Source organism: Hibiscus syriacus, unplaced genomic scaffold (genome assembly GCF_006381635.1).
Source record: "Hibiscus syriacus cultivar Baekdansim isolate YM2019G1 unplaced genomic scaffold, ASM638163v2 tig00112000_pilon, whole genome shotgun sequence".
NCBI lineage: Eukaryota > Viridiplantae > Streptophyta > Magnoliopsida > Malvales > Malvaceae > Hibiscus > Hibiscus syriacus.
The window spans coordinates 866117-880337 of NW_024063235.1; the positions used below are offsets into that span (position 1 = coordinate 866117).

The 14221-nt window shown below is 31.8% G+C and overlaps 1 pseudogene; it reads left to right on the forward strand.

Annotated features, from left to right (window-relative positions):
* The first annotated feature begins 6950 nt into the window (after nt 1-6950).
* LOC120174040 lies at nt 6951-8449 on the forward strand (annotated as a pseudogene).
* Nucleotides 8450-14221: the final 5772 nt, after the last annotated feature.

Below are 14221 nucleotides of genomic sequence, written 5' to 3' on the forward strand. Positions count from 1 at the left end.
CTGTTACTAGACTTACCTTTTCATTTACTTTGTTATCCATTTACATTCATTCTTATAGATTTATATAATGTTACTCATCATATATATATAATAATTCCAATCCTCACCATTCACGATCATGTTTCAATTGATTTCTCTCATCCCTTCCTAATTGTTTTTTCCATAAACCAAGTCTTTCTCTTACCACTTGCTCAACATAATATAATCATTCAACTATATCTTAAATTTTCTTAATACGTATAACTAAATTCTTACTTCTCTAATAACGTCCAATTAACCGAGAAACACAACCTTAAACTTTATCAAATATGATTAAACATATTCTTTAATGAATCAAACAATCTTTTCACATCACCTTGCACACTTTCCTTACTTCTATATACCTTTGTCAGATTGGCTCTTTTAAATTACCTTTTTAATTTAATTTCCTTATCTATTTAGTCCTTTATAAATCAATATCTCCTTGTATTATAGATCATATCTTTTTCCTTATGCTCATAAAACTCCTTTCCTATTACTTATATTTATCCTTAAACAACACTCTTCATCGTATTTTCATAACTCTTATAATTAACACTATTTCCACAACCTTTATTCTTTGTGAAATCCTTATCAAATCACAATATACTTATCTCTTTTATTGTCTTAAACTTTTCTGTCTATCTTTAACTTCCATCAACATACCAATTCTTTAACTCTAATACTCTTACTATCATATTACTTTATCAAATTAAAGTCGAAACCTTCGTCAAACCCTCCATTTGCTCAACTTATCGAACCCTTATTTATTTATATAATACAATTTCCTTAATTCAAATTCCAACATTCCATCTACCTTTGTCTTCTAAACTGATCACTGATGTACATATTCATAAACTCTTCCAAAGCAATATTCATATCACTTGCTCTTTTTCTATTTTCCTGATAACATCTATTCCTCTACTTTTCTTCAAAATGATGGAGATCTTCTAACACTATAATTTCCCATTCATCTGAAATAATTAGTGTTACCTTTTCCTTCCCAATTAACATTTGCATGATAGCGATATAACCACTCCATTCCTAATATCACTTCAAATTTTTAAAAAGGTAATTTCATCAGATTAGTAGGGAATTTAATTCCTTGAATCCATAGGGAACACCTTTGACACACTCTATTAACCTGAGCTTTGTGTTCTAACAAATTTGTCACTATCACATCATTACTATTAGCTTCTAATTGTATTCATACTTCTTTCACCAATTTACTACTAATATATAAGTATTTAGACCCCACGTTAATCAATACCATAATATATTTTCTATATAATAGGAAAGTACCTGCGATTATATCTAGATCATCCCCATCTTCCATGGTCTTGAGGTTATATACTCGAGCAGTGAAGTAAACTTCCTGCTGAGTAGAGGATTTTGGTTGACTTATGCCTCTTCTTCTACCTCTTCCTCTCTCAGACATCAAAACAGATCGCTCCAACTGTACAGGCTCTCTTATCCCCAATGGAAAATCTCTCATGAAATTTCATGTTTCCCCACATAGGAAACAGGCTCCGGATTCAACTCTACATATCCCACCATGATATCTTCCATAAGTCTGACAGTGTCTCTGTTGTGCTCTTACATCACCAGACCTTCCTGATTGAGTCTGTCTAGCTCTCATCTGATTTGATCCTCTATCGGATGATACCACTAATTCATACCTTACATGGAATCAAAAACCAGGATCTACTTATTTTGGGTGGTATAGAGCTCGATGAAGCCCTCGTTCTTTTGGAAGATTGAGCTCTCTGCTCCCCAAATCGTTCATTCTGAGCTCTTTCTAAAGCTTTAGCACGATTTACTACCTCTTGAAATGAGGGCATGTTCAATACAATCAACATCTCTTTTAGCCTTAGTCGTAGTCCTATAACAAACCACACACATGATTTTTTCTTTGTCGGAATCAATTTAGCCACGAAACAACTTAACTTGTTGAACCTGCACTTGTATTCACACACAGAGTAATTCATTTACTTAGATTTAAGAATTATTGCTTCATTTGCTTGATGAAGTGATCTCCATATACTTGTGCTTAAACTCTTCAAAAAAAAAGACCATGTCACCTGATCACTGGTCATCCTCAAGGTAACATTCGTCCACTAGATTCTCGCTTGCCTACGGAGCAAGGAGACCACCCAATATAGCTTCTCCACATTAAAGCAGTGGAGTCCCTCTATCATGATCTTTACATCGTTAAGCCAAAGGTTCACAGCAATAGGACCTTCTTCGGCTTCACCTTTGAACTCTGGAGCTCCTAATCCCTTCAAGTCCTTAGCTACATTCATCCTTTACGTTGAGGATACAGGAGGTTGGAAACATGTCAAGATAGTATCCAACATCCTGAAGAATACATCTCGATCTTGCCCAGGCACTCCAAATGGTGGATGTCCTTCACCTTGCCTGGCCAGGGTAGGTGAATTGTTACTCTCAGCGGGCCTATCGCCTCCCGTTTCACTTCTAGAACTATCATGTATGGAAATCTATAAAAACATAACTATATCGTTCTATTATCAAAACAACATACTTAATATTCTATCATATCAGAAGTTCTCACTATTTTTTTGGAATGTATACATTATAAGACACTCTAGACTCCGGTTTATGCCGAGAACCAACTAAACCGTAGCTCTGATACCATTAAATGTAACACCCCCAACCCATAACCGACCTAAAAACGAGTCTGATGTGTCACATTGACTTTTTAAAACATACACATTCATAAAAATTATTCAAAATTTTAAACTTTCATTAACACAAAAGTCATATTTACATAATTAAGTTTGACAAATTACAAAATTTATCAAAGCATGCGTAAATTACACTTTTGTACATTCCAACACCTTTGACCCAACAAAATACATACTGTGAATTTACTTCTGATGTGATCTTTAAGTGAAGATATGTTGCTCCTCCAATCCTAAGGCTAATCCTCTTGCTTTATTGTATCTATGTGTAAATCACTTACACGCTAAGTCATCGACTTAGTGAGGCATAAATATATAATAGATATTTTCTATAAATATGAAATCAACTAACTAGTAATATTTATGCTTATTATAAATCAACAATCCTATATATATAAATCAATATGAACGATAATAGCATGTTAACATATGATCATGCACATACGCTTTATATTTTATAAGCCCATGTAAATTCCCGTGAACTCAAGGTATATAAGTATTTTGAGGTTGTGCACACATATGCTGTCACCACAACTCGTGTGGCATATGAAATCTTTCTCCCGAAGGACCTATCCATATGTTCTGAATAACATAGATAACTATCCATATATCCTAAATGACATAGGTAAACTATCCATATGTCTCGAAAGACATAGGTAACCCTCGACCCTTGGCATGCCAACTATACCTATAGCTCTCATATCACATAACATGGGCATTTATCATTTATTCAATCACATGTTTACATATTCATATCAGCATATAAAACATTTCCATATGATTTATATTCACATGTCTCGTGACCGGTATCTTGTTTTTATGTCTTCTCATAGACATAAATTCACAATCATATCACTCATTCCTATATACATGTACTCATATAGTTCATTTCAAATAAGGAGATAAACTCATAGTTTCTTATCGAGTATACCATAGAATATTCTGGTAAAGTCTTATAGAGTACACATATATTCTAATAAGATTTCCTGAACCTTTATATTCTAACTCATATCACATATGAATCAAACAAGTTTAAGTCATATTCCACTTAAACATATTAACCTTTCTATATAACTTATTTGACACATTTGTATACTAATATATGTCAATTTCTCTTATCTTATGTTCTATTCTCATTTTTCATTTAATCACTTAGATTTAATTCATATAATTTATACATTGTTATCATATAACTATTTATGTATTCTTATTACACCAAATAACATATAACCTCTATGAATCTATTCATGTATTTATGCATACATAATAGTCCTATCAAACCATACTAACATTCAAATATTTATGTAATCCAATATTGGAATTAGACTTATCGCGAGTCTTATTCCATACACGTCATTTACAACTAGTATGCACTCACCTTGGCCTAACTGCTATCAATTACTCCTATGACTTCCTTTCTTTCGATTAAATCCTAACTCTGACATCTATCCGGAACTTGCTTGCGTTCGATGTCTTTGTCCACTAGCCTTCACGTATGGAGAAGAGTGGAGAAGAAGATAATATGGAAACTCATTTTGTCTCCCTCTCCTTCCACGTGGATTTATATATAACCATAACTTAAATTAATATTTCCTTTACTAAATGACAAATTTGTCCTTCTAATCCTCCTTCTTTGTAATTCATTCCTACTAAACATTTCCCAAATAAGTCACTAACCCGATATTGAAGATGTTACAGTGGTTCTTACTCAACCATTGTTCCAACTTTTGATGATCGACTTGGATACCTTCGGTTGACACACGTGACCCAAAAATGATACCTCTAATTTACAAGAATGATATTACAACGATTGTAATCTATAACTATTAGAAATAGAAAATAGCTCCACGTAAATCTTTTGGGATGTAAAAACATTACTCTCGGATGTGTCATTGTATGTGCACCTAAAGATAGCCCAAACACGGATGGAATTCACATCGGAAGATCAGAAGGGGCTAAAATTATAAACACATATATCAAAATTGGTGATGATTGTATTTCAATTGGGGATGATTCCAAAAATCTGGACATCACAGGAGTAACTTCTAGACCCGAACACGGCATCAGTATCGGTAGTCTTGGAAAGTTCACAAATGAAGTAACAGTTGAAGGAATTAAAGTATTCAACTGCACCCTGACTAATACTTCGAATGGTGTTAGAATCAAGACTTGGGCAGGTCAATTTCCTGGCACTGCATCGGATATTCATTTCGAGGATATCACCATGACGAATGTTAGTTGCTCTGTACGAATTGACCAGAAATACTGCACATGGAATAAATGTAAAATGAATGTATTTACATACATATCAAATACCCAATACAATTAAAATGGTTAATCAATCATCTAACTAGTAGATTCATCTTGCAGGAAGAATCAGTTGTTAAACTAAGCAACATTAGCTTCGAACATTCATGGTACGGCTGCGCTTCCAGAAGTTGTCAAACTCGTTTACAGTGGTACTTTTCCTTGTGAAAAGGTAGAACTCGCCGACATTGACATTATGTTTAGTGGACCAGATGGACCTGCCAAATCCAAATGTAAAAATGTTAAACCAAACATTATTGTCAAACAAAATTCGACTGCATGTTCTACTTCTGTACCAGAAACCCCTACCCCTACAGTTTAATTGTTGGCTTGCAATAAAAAAAATTCAACGTAACTTATGTATTTTTTCATTTTATATAAATGCATCCATTTCATATTAATTCTAAGTTATTAAGAAATATTTATATTATTTTTTTAAAGAAACATATACCTTAAAAGAAAGAGAAACAACATGTATGTGGAAACATTTTAAGTATTTTGACTTATTCGTTTCGGATGTGTGCACTGCACTTGAACGTACACGATATTTATATTTATATTTATTTCAAGTAAAAATGCTAAGAAATAATCATTAAAGCTATATAAAACTACACGAGGTGTCAAACATAGAAAGTTTACTTATTCAAACTTTCTATTAGATCTGTTTCAAAATTCCAATAAAATATTGAAGTCTCAAAGATGTACTACTCTAACGCTTACTCCAGGTGTGAGTCCGATTTTTTTGTTGAAAATTTATTAAACTATTTTGAAGATTAACTTTGAAAAAACTAAAATACATAATTTTGAGCCTTGAGGTTAGACTTTTGTTTACTTTACATGTGCAAGGCTATAAAACAAAATATGGTTTGAGTATGTTAAAATTTGTCAACTAAACTATTCATTTCTAATTAAATATCAAACAATTAATTCCAATTTTTAATATTATTTTAAAAAAAGGTCTCGTTTCAATATATTTCAAATATATTATCTAATTTGGAATAAAATATATTTTTACAAAATTGGCTCTTGTTTGCCAACTTTTTAACTTCTAATGAAATTGGTTATATTTTGATATATATCTCTTCATTTAATTTTAGTACATCTTATAAATATTATTTGTTTATGAAAGTCATAAAATGTCTTATCATAAAATAAGTATAAAACAATGTGTCATAAAAACTTTTTCTAACAAATTTGTAGCTTTGATCACATCGTTGCCTTCAAAATGGATAATTATCAAGAATATATTTATTATGGAAAAGCATACAGTATGTTGTAACTCCTAAGTTCCTGTACTCTTCGTACATTTTAAATTTAGTCATCCTAATTTTGCTTTTTTGAAATTAGGTAATTGTTCAAATTGGAATATGTAGTTGGAAATTCCATGTAATCAATTTATAACATTTTGATTTAACACAATCACTAAGTCGATTGAAAATTTTAAATCTAACACTTGTAGGAAGTAATTTTCACTTTATTTTATAGATGATTAAGTTTCAAAGCCTTTAGGAGTCCAAGATATACTTCCTAACTAAATATTAATTATACGAACAAACAATTTTTATCAAGAAAATATTAAGTAAAGTTTTTTTAGGAGCTAAACATTATACATGTTTACAGTTATATTGGATCATGTCCCGATTTAGTTCTAGAACACCCTTTTTTAAGTAATATTGATAAAATACTTTTGTTTAATTTACATGATTCAAGTTTGCAATCAAACTAACCAAAAATTTATCTAGCCATGCCAGATGTATAAGAAAACACAAGCTACTAATAGAAAGTAAAGTCTAGCCATATAATTTACACACGTCGGTTAAATTAGAAAATGTTTGATTGAAAATTTTGGTTGGTTGTAATTTTCCCAACAACTGTATATATTTGAGACTAAACAAAAGGAAAAACCATTCCACCTTCAAGTGAAAACAAAGTAAAAGAGATGGCAATAAATTTTAATGTTGTTTGTACGATGTCTATAATATTAAATTTATTCCTTGCAGCCATGGAAGCTCAAGCAGGTGCACTTGATGTCGTAACTAAGTTTGGTGCAAAGGCTGACTTGAATATAGATTTGAGTAAGGTAAGCAAAATTATAGCGCACTTTAATACTCTAACAGTGAAAAACATGTATAACTTCTTTATTAATCTATTTTGTTTTAGCCATTGTTGGATGCTTGGAAAGAAGCTTGTGCTTCACCAACTCCAACAACAATTTTGATTCCTGAAGGGACATATTTATTAAGTCAAGCAACCCTGGAAGGTCCTTTCAAGGCTCCAATTAAGCTTAAAGTTCAGAGTAATATAAAAGCACCAGCTGATCCTAAAGCTTTCAAGGAGCCTAAATGGGTTAGCTTTCTTCATGTTGAGAACTTTAAATTTTTTGGTGGAGGAGCTTTCGATGGACAAGGGACCGCTGCTTATAAGAGAGAAGGTTGCGAAAAACACGACTTCTGTAGTAACCTCCCCATCATAAGATTTCTTACATTTCTCAAGAATTATATATTATTTTTAATAGTTATAACTAATACACATTTGTCTCGTGACTCTTTTAACTCCAAAATTAAATAGAACATTAGGCTTGATTTTTTGACCAATGCAATGATACAAGATATAACTATTAGAGATAGCAAACAGTTCCATGTAAATCTTTTGGGATGAAAAAACATTACTCTCGAACGTGTCACTGTATCTGCACCTAAAGATAGCCCAAACACGGATGGGATTCACATCGGAAGATCAAAAGGGGTTAAAATTATAAACACAAATATCAAAACTGGTGATGATTGTATTTCAATTGGGGATGGTTCCAAAAATCTGGACATCACAGGAGTAACTTGTGGACCCGGACACGGCATCAGTATCAGTAGTCTTGGAAAGTTCGCAAATGAAGAACCAGTTGAAGGAATTAAAGTATCCAACTGCACCCTGACTAATACTTCGAATGGTGTTAGAATCAAGACTTGGGCAGGTCAATTTCCTGGCATTGCATCGGATATTCATTTCGAGGATATCACCATGGCAAATGTTAGTTGCCTCATCCTAATTGACCAGAAATACTGCCCATGAAATAAATGCAAAATGAATGTATGTACATACATATCAAATACCCAATACAATTAAAATAGTTAATCAATCATCTAACTAGTAGATTCATCTTGCAGGAATAATCAAATGTTAAACTAAGCAACATCAACTTCAAGAACATTCATGGTACGGCTGCGCTTCCAGAAGTTGTCAAACTCGTTTGCAGTTGTACTTTTCCTTGTGAAAATGTAGAACTCGTCGACATTGACATTACGTTTAGTGGACTGGGTGGACCTGCCAAATCTGAATGTAAAAATGTTAAACCAAACATTACTGGCAAACAAAATCTGACTGCATGTTCTACTCCTGTACCAGAAACCCCTACCCCTACGATTTAAGTGTTGGCTTGCAATAAAAAAAGTCAACGTAACTTATGTATCTTTTCATTTTATATAAATGCATCCATTTCATATTAATTCTAAGTTATTAAGAAATATTTATATTACTTTTTTAAAGAAAAATATACCTTAAAAGAAAGAGAAACAACATGTATGTGGTAACATTTTAAGTATTTTGACTTATTCGTTTTGGATGTGTGCACTACACTTGAACGTACACGATATTTATTTTTATTTAAAGTAAAAATGCTAAGCAATCATCATTAAAGCTATATAAACTACACGAGGTGTCAAACATACAAAGTTTACTTATTCAAACTTTCTATTACATCCGTTTCAAAATTCCAATAAAATATTGAAGTCTCAAAGATGTACTACTCTAACGCTTACTCCGAGTGTGAGTCCAATTTTTTTTTAAATTTATTAAACTATTTTGAAGATTAACTTTGAAAAAACTGAAATACATAATTTTGAGACTTGAGGTTAGACTTTTGTTTACTTTGCATTAGCAATTAACTGACATACTCGAGGAATATGAAATATCCTAAATTGAATCCAATAAAACTATCATTTGAAGATCAAACTATGTACGAAAATTCATACATACCACTTGGAGTTATAATAGTACGCCGATAACTATCTAACTTCGAAGCAATTTAATGTTGGCATGCATTCAAGTAAAATGGTCGGGCAATTTGGGAAGAAGTAAGCGGCATAAGAGAGCAGAACATTGGAGAAAGAAGCAATTTCTTTCTCTTACACTTAATGGATTCAACCGTGGGTTTAACCCATTTGATATTAAAATCCATTATTTTAAATTAAAAGCAATAATCAAAATTCTAATATAGTGACAAATGGTAGGACGACTCATCAACCAATAATTAATGGCTTAATTGCCATGCAACATAATATCTTCAGCTTTTATTTAGTTTGGTACTCATCTTAGAACTTGTCAAAGTTCACAATTTAGTCCTTTTATCAAAATTAAACTTGTTTATGTTTTATTATAAATTACTCAAATATAATCCAGTAATTTCTAAATTCAACAATAATCCTAAAAATATAAAATTTTCCGATAATCGAAAATCAAAAGTAATAAAAAATTACTAGACCGGTTTTAGGGGTGCACGTCTTAGTTTATTTGGTATGTTAATGTAGAGATAACATGTTTGCCCAGAGAAAATGCATCCTCACTATGACAACACAAGGAGGCGTCTCAACGCCATGGTAACATGATAGAAGATATAAGGCACTTAATCTTAATACTAGAAACGTATTCAAAGTTTTAGTACTTAAACAGAAGAATAAGAAATCCAATATTTTTATGTGTTAGAAATACTTGACTGCTACATAGTATTTTTAAAAGGAAGTTTTTTATGACTTTGTTTGAGGAGCAACTAAGCTCTAGTCCAGGCCTTGCTTAAGTCTAAAGCTAAGACGAAGGTCTAACTAGTATGTTTTCTCTAAATTATTTCCTGCTCCGTAAGATTAATGAGGAGACAACTCGTATATCTATTAGCTACTCAATTATTATTAGAGTTGCATCTGTATCTTATTAGGATTACCCATAGAATAGTACATGGAGAGAAGGAATGCTTTCTCTGCCATTAGCAATTGAGCGTCACTCTCTCACTTTGCCAATACTCTCTTGATGCCACCTTTGCTGCTTCAGAAGCGAGACTTTGTAGGAGTGACAACAATCGTTTCTAGGGCGATGGACTCAATAGAGGTTGGCGATCAAACATTTTCGATATCCTGAGCGAAAACTCAAAAATAGACCCTTATAGAATAAAAGTATATTCTATTACTTTAAACAATTAATTTAATATTTTAGAAAAATGATTAAACTTTTTCAAACTTTAGTTTCATTGTTATGTTAAGAAAACACCTTAAATATGACTAAGAGAATAAAAATTGAATTTGGGTGTGAATATGATATGGAGTTTGGTTTTGAATAATAAATTAAAAAATAGACAATAAAGTGTTATGTTATCGTAAGATTCAGATTGGAGAAGACTAAGAGTTGAAGAATATTTGGTAAATTGATAAATAATATTTGTAAAAAAAAAGAGACAAATATGATTAGATTTAATTCAAAATTAAATGAACTAACGAGATAGATGGAGGCGGGATGAGAAATGGAGAATTTTATGAAATTGAAAAAAAAAATTAGAGGCCTTAATTATAAAGGTAAAAATTGAGATAAAAAAATTAGGGCCTCAATTACAAAGGTATAATTGAGATTGAAAAAGCTTAGGGCCTCAATTATAAATATAGAAAGTGAGATTGCAAAAAACTTAAGGATCTCAATTATAAAGTTAAAAAGTGAGATTGAAAAACTTGACGACCATAATTATAAAGTTAAAAAATGAGATTAAAAAATTAGGAGCCTCAATTATAAAGGTAGAAATTGATATTGAAAAACTTAAGGGCCTCAATTATAAAGGTAGAAAATGAGGTTGAAAAAAAACTTAAGGGCCTCAATTATAAAGTTAAAAAGTGGTATAACAAAATTAAGGGCCTCAATTATAAAGGTAGAAGAGGTAGAAAGTGAGATTGAAAAAAACTTAAGGGCCTCAATTATAAAGTAAAAAGTGAGATTAAAAAAATTAGGGGCCTCAATTATAAAGTAAAAAAGGGATTGGAAAATTAGAGACTTCAATTATAAAGATAAAAAGTGAGACTAGATAATATTATAATATCAATTATAAAGGTAAAAAATAAAATTTAAAAATTAGGAGCTTATAAAGATGAAAAAATGGTGCCCTAATTGCAAAGATGAAAAAATGGTGCCCTAATTGCAAAGATGAAAATATGGAGGCCCTCAGCAATCGCTGAAGGCACTCCCGTAGTAGCCAGCTATGGCTATCACATCATCCTTTCAACGTTGGTAGGAAAAAAATCCAAGTGAGTATGACGTGTAGCATTGTTCGTGTTATCCTCATGCACTTTTTATTCTCCCCGCCTTACGATCTTTTGGCTCTGAACGACTGTGTCCCGACTAGTACATGAAGTTATAGATATTGACCAAATATGACCAAATTTGTAGGTGAAAGTTTTAGGAATAATGTGGAGAGGGTGATATCGGTTATTTTTCCTTTATGAGTGTATTTTAACTAATTCTTTTTTTATACGAGGTATTCCATATTTACCGCACCAATTAATAATGAGAACAAATGTGTCATGACGGTTATAAGCAATTCACCTTTTTGATTTTGATGGAGAGCAAAACCATTGATGAGGTGATTATTGACTTGTATTAAGGTTTTTTGTTTCCACGAGGAGGTAGAAGAGAGGAGAATAATGTGGGAGAGTACAAATCACTCTCTCGGTCTTAATGTAAAGGTTTTATAGTGACCTTTAATGATGACGTCAGACATAAAATCTTGATGACTATTTATATGCTAACAAGATAGATAAACCTGATTGATATGATTAATTCTCAATTGATTTTGACTCTGACACACAATGTGAATCCTATCAAAAACCATATCAAATGGTTGTGATTTCTTTAGAGGTATAAGACTCATTAAATCTTACATCTGAAAATACTCTTGTAAAACCTCAACCGTAATCTCTAAAGATTTTAATATACAAAAGTACAATAAATATAAATTGAGTCCAAATCTAAATACTCAAAATTCATAAAACCTTACTCTAAAAGGGATGGGCATATAACCCGAATCCGACAGGTTTCGACCCGACTCGACCCGGTCAGGTCAGGTTTTTCTAAAATAAATCGGGTTTGGGTCGGGTTTTTTATGTGGTGTTTGGGTCGGGTTCAGGTTTAGGGTAAAAATATTCGACCCGGCCCGGGAAAATATATAATTTTACCCTATATATTTAGGGATAATTACAATAATACCCCTCTATATATAATTATTTTTAATTAAGCCACTATTTTTATTCAATAAAAATATTTTTTATTATTTCGGGTCGGGTTTCTATGTCATATATTCGGGTCAAGTCGAGTCGGGTGAAACCTTATTTTGGTCAGGTCGGGTCAGGTCTCGGGTGAAGGCTCTCTTGTTCTCGAGTCTGGTCGGGTGGACTAAAAACCAGACCCATGTCCATCCCTACTAAAACCTAATAAATAGAATAGAATATTAAAAGTATTAAACTTGAAATCTTCATTCTTCCGAACTAAAACACAATATAATTACACTTTAAAAGAAAATAAAAAATACAAACCAATATGAAAGGTCTAAAACGTTGAGACTGATATAATATATATATTCCAAAAATTGTTTTCAAAACTATATAATATATATATTTTCAAAAATCATTTTCAAAAACTATATAATATATTTTCAAAAATCGTTTTCAAAATTATATAATATATGTTTTTTTAAAAATCGTTTTCAAAACTATATAATATGTGTTTTTTTTAATTTGTAAATTAATTTAAAAATTTTAAATGTTTTAAAAAATTATTGGAACTCATTACTTCGAGGTGACGAGTTTGGCCGGATTAAATTTAAAAATATAATTAATTCAAATGTAAATTAATATAATAATTTTATTTAAAAAATAGTGTTTACAAACTAAGTAAATAATGAAATTTATTTATATTTTTTAAGTTCTTGACGATGTCGAGGAGTGGTCAAAAGATAATAACGCGAGGCTCGTCGGCCTTGGTTATCGTCGTCGTCATCTTCATCTTCGTTTAGTTGTTCAAAAGGAGGTGTACTTAATACACTCTGAGATCCACCTTCAAAATGCGGAGATTGGACACTTATGGTGTTTGACGCCATCATTGTCATTACTGAATCGACTTGGCTACCTTGTTGACCATATATGATATGATCCTATTCACCCTCACCCACGTGTTCTGTCGAAGATGCTTGAGTGTGTTGCATTGCATACCATGAACCTCCAACCCAAGTCGACAGAGTCTCGATTGACGTATGATGTGGAGGATAGAAACCAAAACTAGCTTGAGATTCATAATAGTAATCTTGATATGCATATGCAAAACCAGAAAAAGAAGATGACGATGATTTCTTCGACTTTGTGAATTTGGCCTTGTGTTGTTCCCATTCTCCCATCTATTCCAATGTCGTGAGTTATGATTTCCCATTTTCTTTGTAATTTCAGAGATTAGGAGATTGGTTAAAATCTTGGTCAATCGGTATAATCTCGTAACACATGGGACCAATAAGTTACGTTGATTCCATTTCTCAATGTAGTAAGTGTGCTTCCTTGGCCAATTTTTGGTATGTTTCCCACAGGTATCAATTTTGTGGAGCTCGTTCATTTCAATTATTTGCGTAGGAATCGATTGATGAGACGTAAACTATCGCAACACTCTATCAGCGGCTTGCATCTCAACAATCACAAAATGTAATAAAGGTGTCATGGCACACCATTAATTGAACCCATCAAAAATACCAGTGACAATAACCGATAGATGTCTTCGTCAAAATAAGGAAGCCAAGAAAATTGAAAATATTAATTATAAAAGTTAGTATATATAAAGTTAAACAATTTCAAAAAAATAATAAAATAACTAATATTTAATGCATGTCGACTGGCTATGTCGATACTCATTCGTTTATCTATTTTAGTAGTAGTTGACAACTTCATCTCGGTTATTTTATGGCGTCATCTAAAAAAATTTAAAAATGATTAAAAATAAATTAAAAATTAGTTTAAAAATTGAAGTTAACAAATTACCTTGCAGCCAAAGGAAACTCAACCGAGATTGATGAAATTGGCGTAAAATAGTGAACCAATACCAAGCCCATGATTGTAGTAATATTAAACAACCTG